This window comes from Strigops habroptila, chromosome 14 (assembly GCF_004027225.2).
Source record: "Strigops habroptila isolate Jane chromosome 14, bStrHab1.2.pri, whole genome shotgun sequence".
NCBI classification, from domain to species: domain Eukaryota; kingdom Metazoa; phylum Chordata; class Aves; order Psittaciformes; family Psittacidae; genus Strigops; species Strigops habroptila.
The window spans coordinates 11,335,521-11,348,148 of record NC_044290.2 but is presented as its reverse complement, the minus strand read 5'-3'; the positions used below and the strand labels follow the sequence as shown (position 1 = coordinate 11,348,148).

The 12,628-nt window shown below is 51.1% G+C and overlaps 1 long non-coding RNA gene across 1 annotated transcript in view; it reads left to right on the top strand.

The window, feature by feature from the left end:
• The window catches only part of LOC115616799, a 49,779-nt gene extending 45,885 nt beyond the window's left edge, over positions 1-3,894 (top strand). Inside the window, exon 2 of the long non-coding RNA XR_003994403.1 lies at positions 3,017-3,894. This is a non-coding gene — a long non-coding RNA (uncharacterized LOC115616799). The remainder of the gene's footprint in view (positions 1-3,016) is intronic.
• The last annotated feature ends 8,734 nt before the right edge of the window (positions 3,895-12,628 follow it).

Here is a 12,628-nt window from a genome sequence, read left to right as displayed (position 1 = left end):
GGCAGATCCCCATCTCCAAATGCACCATTCCTGCTGCAAACTCAGCACCTCCTCCTCTATTTGCTCTGGATGGATGCGCTCTCCTTCCCTGCTGAACGTGGAGGCAGCTCGTGCCCTTATTCTAGCCCCCTGCTGCCTCCCCCCCTGCTCTCCCGGGACCTTGCGGTGGGCTCATGGAGAGGAGAACAACAGCAGCGCGGGGGCTGGTGGCCAGGAGGCACTGGTGGCCTCGGGGCTCGCAGTGTGTGGCCTGGCTGTGCTGCTGCTGCTCATCCTCTCACAGCCACAGCGGTCCAGGGCGTCGGGAAGCAGATGATGCTTCACTGGGGAGCGTGGGGTTTGTGGGAGGCAGCGGCCTGAGGAAGACATGAATTGCACCTGAGATGTTATTCTCTGTTTAGGTTTAGTGCTAGGTGGTAGGGAAGGAAGGAGGTTTGTCCTGAGTGGGGTTTGTTCAGGTTACAAGGGTCCAGGGGGGATGTACCTTCACTGGGAGCATCTCTGGTTCAAAACAAAGTGCTCCGTTGGATGGTACGTGGTTAAATTGGGGCACCCACATGGCATTGAACCTGCCTGGGCTCCATTTCCCCACCTGAAGGGTGACAATGAACCTAATCCATGCAGTAAGGACATGATAATGTCCCCAGTGCAGGCAGGAGGACATCCTGCAGCAGCCACCCAGGCTGGACGCGTTGCCCCTATTCCCAGTGCTCCCATCCTTGCAGCTGCATGTCAGTTCCTGCAGCAGCAGCATGTTCCTGTGGTGCTCCAGCTCCATCCCAGCCTGAGGAAGGACTGCACTGGCCAAAAAGGCTTCACCGGGGTGGATCACATCAGGAAGCGCCTTTGATCTCCGGGTGCTAACACGTTCTCAGATGTGCCGCAGGGGTGACTGCCCTCCTCCCGCGCCGGGAAGAGGAGATAACACATCAGAGCCTGCGCCCACAGCCGCCGTATCGCGCCTTGATGGGGCTTTGATCGCTACCAGCCATGCAGCGCACTCGAGGGGACTTCAAAAGCAGCGCGCTGGACCTGCAACGCCCTGAGCAAAGAGACCTGAGACAGGCTCTCTGTGCACATGCAGACGTGTGTGGCTACGCCCAGGGTGCACTGACAAAGCTTTATGCCCTGTCACATCTTCATACCAGCAGCAGGTAGTGTTTGGTAGATCTTTAGAGCCTGTTCGAGTGGAGGTGAAGGTGGATGTAGTAGGGTTGGATACTCTGGATCTTCTTGGTGGGCACTGGTTGCCTCTGGAGTACCACCATTGATGTGTTTGCTCCTTGCAGTGTCCCGCTGTGCAGTGATTCCCCAGAGCCTGGGCATTTGGGGTTAGTGCCTTGCAAACCTCAGTGATGCTCATGATGCAGGGAGATGCTCAGAGCTGAAGGGAGGATTTGCAGCCACTCTCAGTGTGTTCACCAGCAGCATGGGAGTTAATGGGGAAAGAGGAGGAAGAGGGCTGGGACCTCCTCCACTCCCCCCTGCCTTCCCCTTGGCTGCTGCGCTTTCATTGAGGCTGTGTATTGGCCTCCGGAGGATGGAGCTGGGTAACACCACAACATAAACAGAACATCTGGAAGCTCTTAAAGGGTTTTATTTTTTAACACATTTACAAGAGCCGGGGACACTTGCACACGGCCTTTTGCAAACCTGGAGACGCTGAGCTCTTGCTTTCCCAGAAATCCCAAAGCTGATCGTCAGGCTTTCCCTGGGGAAGGGGCATGGGAGCTGGTTTATTCCTCCACACTGTATTGCTGAGGGTGTGATATCTTGGCCAGGAGGTGCCAATCTGGCTTGCATATTCCTTGTGAAGTCCAAAGCAAACAGATGATAAGTGTTGCACGATAAATGAGTATAAACCTCTACCATGCTCTCCATGTGCCCCTAGTTAATGCTGGAGCAGGACGGGGAGTCGGGCAGGGTTTGCTGGGGAGAAAAGCTGTTTAATGATCCTGTGGAGTGAGCAGGGTGAGAATCAAAGAGGAGAGCAAATGATTAATCTCCCCAAGTGGGCCAAGAGCCTGTCTGAGCCAAATGGGGGCTGGTTGTGCTGTGCTTAACAGCGCAGTTTGGATCCTCCTGTGTGTTGCAGCTGATTTGAGAGCTTGTAGGTGGGGAGCCCATGGACAGAGAGGGATAAAAGAGATCCATTCTCACCCTGCTGTCCCACTGTGCTTTCCTCTCCCTGTATCCTTCCAAAAACGTATGGCAACTTAGGAAAAGGAGCCCCTTTCTGCTGGGGATGGGCATGGGTTGGCTGCAGCCTCCCTGGATAGGTAGAGCTCAGGCAGAGCTGCCCATACCTCCCTGTGCAGTCCTCAGCACTAGCACTGCGCTCATCCCGCATCCCAGCTCAGCACTGGGATGTTTAATCAGTGGCTTCCACCTCCCTTGGACGGTGTAACACAGCCCACGTACACACAAGCAGAGGAGCTGCTTTCCCTTCCTCTGTGTTCCCAGATGCCGTTGTTTTGTCTGCCGCATGGAAATGGCCATTTGATTTTCTTCCATCAGCCCCTGGCTATGTCTCATCCACCCTCACACTATCCTGCACCCTGATCTGGCGTCTCCTGATCCCGTGGGAGCTGCTTTTGAGCTCTCTGGAGCGATGTGGCTGTGAGTAATGCTGGATTTCCCCTGGCTGTTGTCAGCACATCCTCCGCTCTCGCTGTCTGAATGGCAGCGCCGGCAGTGAGAGTTGCTGAGGATGAAGAGCTGTTCCGAGCTTGCTTAGACATGGACTCTGCAGCCACAATGGGTCCCTCACAGCCCTGAGGGCTGGGGCTTGGGAAGGCCTTCAGCCTCCAAAGCCTGGGGCCCTTGGTGGTGTTGAGTGTGCGGTGAGCTCGATGGCACCAGTGCCAAAGGTGCTTTTAAGAGGATGCTGGGGCTGCTGGTGCATCTTCTCTCTTACACATTGCTCCAAGCATTTAGTTTGGCAACAAAGAAAAATCACAGTTTGCTTCATCACCAGCCTGGACCTTCCATTAACACCATGTTTTTACCTTTGCAGGATCCATGGTGAAGGCTCGGGGTTCAGTGACCTGAGAGGAGACAGCCAAGATGCTACAGCACTGATTGTGACCACAAGACCCAGGAGCACCCTCCTGAGGATGGGTGCTTCAGCTGCAAACATGGAGACAGGGACAGCAGGGACCAGCAGCTTGCCCTCAGCTCATCCAGGGACCGATGGAGCACCAGGAGCTGCATTGAGCACCTTCATCTAGTGCCCACCACCAAAACCAGCTGCCCCTGGACACTTGCTGGGCTCCACATTCCCAGCCCAGTGAGGAGGGCTCCTCCTGGAGCTGACATTGCTCCTGCCTCCCACATGGAGCTAAAAGGACTTAATGGCTGCTCTCCACTGGGATTTGGAAATCATCTTTTTGGCTGGGAAGTGCTGGTGATGGATGGTGAAGTGCTCTTGGGTCAAACAGTAGCTCGATGCTTTCCTCTGTGGATGACCAAGTGCTTACCCAGTTCCAAAGAACCAACTATGGATTTTTTTCTCTTCTTTTACCCCTCTTCTCTTCTTTTTGATGCCCTTTGGAGCTTTGGACTCTGTGAGGATGCCTGCACCCAGCCTGCAGCATGTGGCATTCACCAAGTGCTGATGCCTGTGGTGGAGGGGTGAAAGCCTTTGGAAGAGCCATGGGGCAGAAGCTGAGCTGGTGATCACAGTGCATGGGGTTTAAATCTGTTTGGCAGAGTCTCATCTTGTGCCACGGGTGTTGGATGGCCTCAGGGTGGGGGTCCTTCTACCACAGCCAGCCAAGCACCCTCAGCCCTGGCACATCCCATGTGGAGCCCAGTAGGGAAAACATCAAGATGGGGGAAAATGTCACCTTCAGAAACAATTAAACTCCTTAATAAAACCCATTGCCTCTGTGAGTGCTCGGTGTTCTTTTCCGTTTGCCTTGGCTCAGCCACACTTACATCATGGCCCTATCGCGGGGCTGCCGAGGGATGCATTTGAATGCACAGGAAACCAGTGCTCTGGCAAACTTCTCTGCCCGAATAGACTCAGGCCAAGAGTTTAATGCCTTTGCTTTGCGGAGAAGTTCTCCCCTGTCCTTTCCCCCTTCCCTTTCTGCAACCCTTACCCCTTGCTGCCCCATAGCACGGCTGGGTGAGCTGGATCTTGCTTGCCTCCTGCTCCAAAAATGACTGAATTGCCGATTCATTCCCCTTAAATCATGTTGTTTCACATCCCTGCACTGTGTGATGTGAAGCAGTGGAAGGTGCTGTGTGGAAATACGACATAAAAAGGATATTTATGTAATGGAAATATCCTTTTATTATCCTTTTAGAAAAGATTTAGACCACTATTAAAAAAAAAGGTGTCCTTTCATTTAAAAAGCACAGTAGCCTCATGAGCATGGATCCAGTAGAATGGTGCTTAGTGTGCAGCCAGTGAGCTGATGGTGTAACTGGTAGGATCTACGGCTTTGTTTCTCTTCATGGTGAGTTCCCCAGCTGAGACAAATTTGTCCTTTAAAACTCATTACTCAGCTCAGAAGCACTCTGGAAGGTTTAAGAACCATGTTATGCTCTTGGGCAAAACTATGAGGGAACAGCAGAGATCAGAAATCACAGAATCCCAGAGTGGTTTGGGTTGAAGGGGCCTTAAAGCTCATTCAGTTCCAACCCTTTGCCACGGGCAGGGACACCTTCCACTAGACCAGGTTGCTCCGAGCCCTTCGCAAGCAAGCCAGCATGGGATAAGGCTGATGTTACTGCGTGTCCCAAGCTCTCCCAGACTCTCTCCCTGGTAGTTCCTCCTCCCAGTCTGAGCTGTGAAGCCGGGGCTGTGCCCCAGACAGCAGCAGTGTGTAGGAGCAGTCCTCAGGCAAATTACAGGCTTCCCACCCATGAGTCAAACCTGGATTTTCGGGTAGCTCTGAGACCCATTGTCCCAGCTTGCTGGGGAGCTGCAGTGTACCTCTCCTGCTGAAAACACAGGCTGTGGCTATGGGGAGACACCTCCAGTGATGATCCCCTGGTTACCACCCCAGGGAGTGTGCAAGAAGTGATTCTATCTGACATAGTGCTGCCATGCACGGTATTCCTTGCACCAAGCTCTGTTTTCAGCTCCATGTGTGGATCACAGCAATGTCCATATGGAAGAGCTGAGTTGTGAGGAGCTTGAATTCCCACAGAGAAGGCAGAAAGGCTTTGTGTCACTCAGCCCTGCCAACTCCAGCACACACTGGCAATGCCATGGCCAATGCTCATGGTGTGGCATCCCTTTTCCAAACAGTTCCCTAACTGGGAGCTGCTCCTCCAGAATCCCAGCATGCGTGGACCTGCGGTTCTGCAGACTCTGCTCCAAGGATGAAGGGGGGAAACTCAGCACTTGGATATGGACCTTTTGGAGCTCATAACTAATATTTACTTCCAACGCCGGTTGCCTTTATGTTGCTCTATAGTCCTGGCTTGTTTAGAGCCAGCGAGCAAACAGAAAGCCGGGCCGTTAAAAAGGGGAAGGGTGTGGGAGCTGTACTGCTATTTACCTGTGTAACCAGGAGGAAAACCTGCCTGTCATTCTTCCTAATAAATACAAACTGGAAGCATGGATAAACTGATGGGGATTTATTAGTTTGCTTTTCCAAACGCAAATATTAAGACTGGTTGGTTCGGCCCAAGGGCTGCCTTTTGCCTTTTGTGTGTGCTGCAGTGTCTGGCGCCTTTGGGTGCTGACAAAGGAGTGCTCTGTGCTCAAGGAGTTTCTGTCTCCCCTTTGCTCAGGCCTGATCCTGCAGGGGCTGAGCACCAGGCAGGGATGCAGAGCATAGTGATGGATGCGTTTGTCATGCTCTGGACCCTCCAGCCCTGATCTGCAGCATCTCACTGTAAGGGGTAAAGCACGATCCTGCCTTGTCGATTATGGCTCTTTCTATCCCTGTGTTGAAAGCAGCTTGTCCAGCTTGGCTTGTACCTGCAGCCACACAAGCCCAGCTTTGAAGAGCCCCTTTTTGCTACCCCAGTGCCAAATTACTGCTTCTTTCCCCTCAAGACTCAGGGCATTGAGGCCAGCAGCAATACCACTGGGGACAAACGGATGTGAGTGATGGCCTGGGGAAGCCGGATTTGTTTTTCCTTGGGTTCCTAATGCAGGGATCCAGTTCCACAGAAGGCTCAGCAGGCAGAAATTCCCTTGCTTGCTTTCATCTTACTGCTTGGGAAAAAGAGGGGAGCAGAGTCCAGATGGGATGGGGATGGCTTGAGGAGAGCAGGCGGTTAATTTTGTTTGCTTCAAGTTGAATAAACACAAAGTTAGAAGCCAGGAGCCCTTGCAGAGAGGAGGAGGAGGAGGAGGAAGAGCCGGGAGGAGCACGAGCCAAACCCAGCTTTCCCCCCACTTGCAGTTTTCCATTCTCATCCCTATCACTGCCCCATTTCATCTGCTGCTGCATCAGCTGCTGTGTATTTACAGGCAGTTAGAGATGCTCGTCGAGATGTTATTTCTCCTCTGGGGCTTGTAAAAGCCATCTGCTGGAGCTGCCCGCCAGCTCGGGGGGAATTTCCAGGCCCTGCTTGTGTCCCAGCACCAGTGATGTGTGGATTTGGAGGCTGTGTGTGTGCTTCATTCCCATGTTTGCTTTGACAGCTCAGTGGTGCTGGGCTGCGGTGCAAGTGTGTGCAGGATGCAGCCCACCGGGACCCAGCATCACTCTGAGCAGAGCAAACACCATCATCGCTGGGTGCGAGTGGTTGGGCTTTCCTGAAGAGGAAGTTTTTCCTATTTCTTGATTTTTTTCAGATTTTCTTGCTTGTTTTCCCCTGAAATAGAGAAACACTCACAAAACATCCAAAATCTGCTCAACAGAGGCTGGAAATAACAGTTTTCATTTCCTACATGATTCTCTGAGTGTGTTTGTGTGTGTCAGACATGGATCCTTCACTCAAGCAGTTCATCTGGGGAGCTCAAATCTCCTCTGCAAACAGGGGACCAAGGATGCAGCCCCTTTGCATCCTCCAGCTTCCAGCCTCAAGCTGCTGGCCCTGAGCATGACAGGGAGGTGATGCAGGGCTCTTCCTTCATGGAGGTCCTGGACCAGTGATGCTCCATGATGATGCACTATCCAGGAGAACCTCCAGCACCTCTCCCTGGAGGACATTAAAGCTCTTAAACCTCTCAGCTGCTCAGCTACGACCCAACACCACCTCTGCTCCTCTCACAGCTACAGCAGTGCAGATGTTGAGCTGCACAGAGCCATTTGAATGCTGCTTTTGGGCTGCTGCTGAGGCTGGCTGGGTTATCACTCCATGGAAGTCCTTCACCACATCCACTGGCAGGTGGTTTCTGCAGCTGTAACAATCCTGTTAATGATCAGTTCTGGGATTTTAGTTTGTTTGTTTGGGTTCTTTTGTTTGGTTTGATTTGGGTTTTTTGTTTGGTTGTTTTGGGGCTTTGCTTGGGTTTTTTGATTGGTTGGTTTTGGTTTGTTGGTTTTTTTAAATGAAAAAATAGAAATAGAAGAGGCTGGGAGTGCTCACCCCAGTCCCACTGTAATTCATAGAATCACAGACTGGTTTGTGTTGAAGGGATCTTAAAGCTCATCCAGTTCCAACCCCCTGTCATGGGCAGGGACACCTTCCACTAGAGCAGGTTGCTCCAAGCCCCTGTGTCCAACCTGGCCTTGAACACTGCCAGGGATGGGGCAGCCACAGCTTCTCTGGGCACCCTGTGCCAGCGCCTCAGCACCCTCACAGGGAAGAGCTTCTGCCTCAGAGCTCATCTCAATCTCCCCTCTGGCAGGTTAAAGCCATTCCCCTTGTCCTGTCCCTACAGGCCCTTGTAATTGTCCTCTCTCTGTCCCCAAGAGTCTCTGCTCTAACAGGTTGCACCTTCAGCAAAAGCCCCCCTCTCTTTGAGGAGATTTTGCTTCTCAGTCACTTCCCCATCATTCACCCTCGACAAAACTACTGGATGTCTCTGCCCCAGAGGTGCCCTTGTAGGGCAGGAAGGGAGGAAGGGGATGTCCCTTTAAATGAGTGGGGAGGAGACACGCGGTTTCTGGGGAAGGGTCTGCTTCTGAGCATCTGCTGCTGGTGAGTTGTTTTTACCTCTTCTCTATATTTTTTCCTCCTAAAATGCCAAATTTCACCATTAGTTTAGCTCCAAACAGGAGGGGAAAGTGTCTGGCTTTGTACCCTTGCTGGAAGGAAGGGTGTTAGAGCAAACTGGGGGTACCCATCACTGGAAGCCCCCCAAAGTCTCTCAATGCTTCTCTCCTTAAAGTTAAATCCTCCAGTCTGAGCTGGGATGGGCACATGTGCCCCTTGCCACAGCTGTTTAAAGGCTCCAAAAGTGTGGTTTAGCTTATAATTTACTTTATTTAAAGTAAAAAAAGGGTGTGTGTGTCCATGAATGGTGCTTGGTGCTTTTCATGAGCCACGAGGAAGGTGGCAAAAGGCTCTGGCTTTGTGTTTGGGGAGTGGGGGTTTGTGTGGTTCCTCATTTGTTTAACTTTTATTTTGTTGTGGATTTTTCTTTTCTCTCTTATTTTTTTTAAGCTCTTTGGTTTTGCTGGGAATGTTGTGGGGAGGTGCAAAAGCTCCTTAAAGCTGGAGACTCCCTATTGCTTGTGCTTGCTTAGCACCATGTCCATTAGGTACCTCCAGAGCTCTCTGCAGACATGCTATGCAAACAATAGCAATTAATAACAGTATTATTAATAAACAAGCATCTCTGTGACCACCATATGAGCTGGAAACCCGTTGCCAGTGCTCTCTGTGCAGCAATAGCTTCACCCTCTGCAAGATGCTATTGATGCTCTTGCACAGCTTTACTCACTTACTCAATCTCACCTGCAGCAGCCCCACAGCCCTGAGCAATCACCACCACCTGAGGGCAATTTGAATCCTCCAACAGCTTCCAGGGTCTTTAGCAGCCTCTAAAAGCCTATTCAGGTGTCTCTCATTGGGTGATCAGTTACAAGCTCCCTGCAGAGCCTGAGCCCTGTTGATGTGGTGGGGCTTTGCAGGAGAAGCAGCAGCTCTATGTGGTTTCCCTTGTGCTGGAGAAGGGTGCTGCAGGAGGTAGGTGAGGTTGAACTTCTTTTACTGATTTTTGATGTTGTTATGGGCTCCTGGACTTGACCGAGGTCTGTGTAAGCTGCAGATAAATGGGGTTGGGGGTTACGTGCCTGGACTATCGTGTTGGTGTGATGTTGCCAAGGGATTTAGTATGAGAAGAGGGACGAACCCAGTGATGAAGTAGTGATTATTGGTTTTCGTTCTTCAGACAACACAGCTGAGCAAATCCAAGCCTGCTGTCTGTTCATTAAGACAGCTAATCTTTTGTCTTCCCCTGGAAAAAAATCCATTCCAGGAATCCCAAGATTTTCTAAATAGGGCCAAGCTTAGGAAATGGAGGAAAATGTGCTCCTTTCCCATTACATCAGGTATTTCTCAGCTATTTCTTTGGTTATTTCCCTCCTTGCTTGTGTGCTTCCCTTTTTCCCACCTTCTGCACAGACACTCCTCTGGGGAGGTCTGGTGTCGTACAAGGGAAAAGCTGATACTTCAGAAGCCCCTTGGGCAGGTCTCTCACCTCTACCTTGCTGAAGACTTCCCTGGAACCTGTAGTATCTGACCTAACCAAGGCTTCCCCGGAGAGTGAAGGGTTGGGAAAGGGAGGGTGGTCCATTCCCACTCACCTCCTGGTGAAAATCTGATCGTATTTGCAATATGCTCTTCCCCATCACCCCTGTAAATAATCAGGAATGAGCAGGCTGTGGTGTTGCTATGGGGATGCTTCTCATTTATTTTAATTCTAATATTCTTGTCATGTTTTTAATTGTAATAACCACTGGGTTGTGAAGCCCTGTGTATGGTGAGGAGGTGGCCTTGCTCCATCCCATGGGTGCCCTGGCTGGTGTGTGTCTGCCTGGTGCACAGCTCTGCTGGGGAGGTCAGGAGCAAAGGGAGGCAAATATTCCTCCTCTGATACCCACCATGACCAAGGACTCAGCCCAGCTTATCCTGTGAGCTCCCTGATGGTTTGAGTGGGAGAATGGGAATGTGTTTTGTACAGTTTCCACATGCTGTGCATTCCAGTATACCCCCTCCATGGAAGGAGCAGCAGACTTGGGGTGCCTCTAGACCCAATCCTGCAGGAATGCCGATTAGCCCGAAAGCTGCTTGGTAGCAAGTGCTCAAAGCTAAGCTAGTTTTCCCCTCTAAGCCTTCATGTTTCTCCTTCAAGGAGAGGAAATTCTCCTGCTGGAGAGACCTGTCTCCTTTTATAAGAGCAGTTTTCTGGTGCACAGGAGTCAAACCTTCCCCTTATGAGCAGGATGCAGCAGCTAAAGCAGGTTGTGCTTGGGGAGGACCAGCCCTGCTCCCTGCTGCTCCTGTGATGCCTGGTGACATGAGCTGGGTGCTTGTAATGGCAAAACCCTTCCTAGAGCATGGTCTGACATTATCCCCCCTCCTCTTCCTTACATTAATGTGCCAGCCATGTCTCACCCTAATTAAAACCAGCAGAGAGGACTGGCCCAGGACATGGCTTTGGAGGCTGTAAAGTTCTAGGACAGTTTTATGTAGCGCAATTAAAAGGAAGGTGAAAAAAAATTGTTAAGAAATTAAACGCTAATTACTTTTTTTGCCAGCTGAACTGTTTTGGCAGTGGGGCTGCAAGTGGGATGCAAAGACCTGGGATGGTTGAGTCTCTGCTGCCATAAATCAAACTGATCCACTGTTCCCTTAGCTTTCAGCCGTGTAACTCATCTGCTGTCAATTAGCTGAAATCACGTTTTTTCACTTAAAACAGGCTTAAGAGGCCTGATAGTGAAGCCTGGTGGGGAGGGGGAGGCAAAGGCAGGGCCTGGCTGTAAAAGTGAGGTGGAAATATCTTTTTAAAAGGTGTGAGCCCATTTTAGTGTTTTCCATATAAAATGTGATATTATCGTCTGGGCGCTGGGGAGCTCTAAGAGCCCAGCTGAGGAGGGGACCAGCCCGGGTGGTGGCAGATCCAAGGTGGCCTGAGGGATGAGATGGGGAATGCCAACCTGGATGCTTGCAGGCGGGATGGTGAGTTACCGGCTGCAGGGAAACTCCTTTGGGATGTATTTCAGGTATTCCCTTAAACTCCTGCCTTAATTCCCCTTCGTGTGGTAGAGATCTGCACAGTGTTGGCTGCGTGAAGAAGCTGCTCATGGGTTTGTGGTGCGAAAGCTCGTAAGTGCTCCAGGGAAGGTGAAATTACCCCATTGTTCACATGCAACCATTAATGGGACTGGGTGGCTTGCATAATAGGTGGCATAATTTGCCTTGGAAGGTGAAGTAAACTGCGGTTTCCTCTCCCTGTGTCTGGTCTTGCTCACTGAGCTTTTTCTTTCTTGATTGGAAAAGGAAAACAGGCTGTGAAGTATTTGGAAAGGGATGAGGAAGGGCAGGGCTTGGAGTAAATGGCTCCTTTTTTACCTACATCTACTCTGCACCTTGAAATAATAGAAAAAACCTTCCCAGACTGGAGAGAAACAGCTGGAGTGGGATGAGGAGATATCCCTGTGGATATCTGCATGCTGGAAATGCAGCTTCAGTTCCCTGGGTTCATGGCTTTGCAGGAGCTGATGCTTCCTGGGTGCTCTGGGACAGAGAAGGACTATGATGGTTCCTTCCAGCTTTCCCTGCACTGAGGCAGGATGTGCTCCCAGGACCTCCAGAGCTCCCCATGGTCTCATCCTGCAATGCCAACAATTCACCCATCTGCTGCAAAAAGGGCTCCCGGTTCTGCCAACAAGCCCCTGCAGGTTATCCTGTTGGGAAAACCAGACTCATCTATTAATACACTTAATGTTAATTGCTGTAATTTGAAGGCTGGCTTCCCGCTCCTGGGGACGTGGGTGTGTGCTGCTGGTGTGGAAATGCATGGAGGAATGTTTCCCTGCGGTGAGGGGAGGATGCTCCTGTGGTTATGGTGGTGATGGCCAGTTTGTATTGTGGGTTTGGGTTCACATGTTGAAAGAACAGTGAGAAAACCAAACTTATCTCCTTGTTGTAGGCTAAAAATACAGCCAAATGCATATTCAAATGTTAATTAGTGTAATTCCCACCACCACCTCCCCAGGCAGTTCAGAGCACACTTTGTTCTTCCTCTCTGACCTGTTCACTGCTCTCAGACTGAAAATAAAGCTTTGGTGGCTGCCTGGAAGAGCTTGAGCTGGGGTAGCCCGTGCTGGTGAGACCCCTGTTGCCTGCAGGAGGGCAGCGATGTCCCCTCACAGTCAATGCCACAGGAGATGGAGGTATGGGACTGAGATAACCCTTGAGGCTCTGAGTCTGGTCTGCACTTGTGCTTTGCCAGCACAGTTGTGTTGGTGAGGAGCAGAAGGAAGGAGGAGACTTGGCTCTTAGTTCTCATCAGGACTGGGCTTTTCTGACCCACCAGTGAGGCTATGGGATAGGGCAGGACGCTTATGCCTCTGGTCTCGCTCTTGCTTTTGGTCTCAGCTCTGTCCACATCTAGGTGGTTGCAGCAAGAACAAGTCCAAAGCTCTGCTGGAGATCAACTAGGCAGCAGGACCCTGGCTCTGTGTTTCTCATCCCAGGAAAGGAAAAGAAACCCTCTGTCTTTACAGTCACCTGGTGATACCAGCAGAAAACTCAGGGCCTC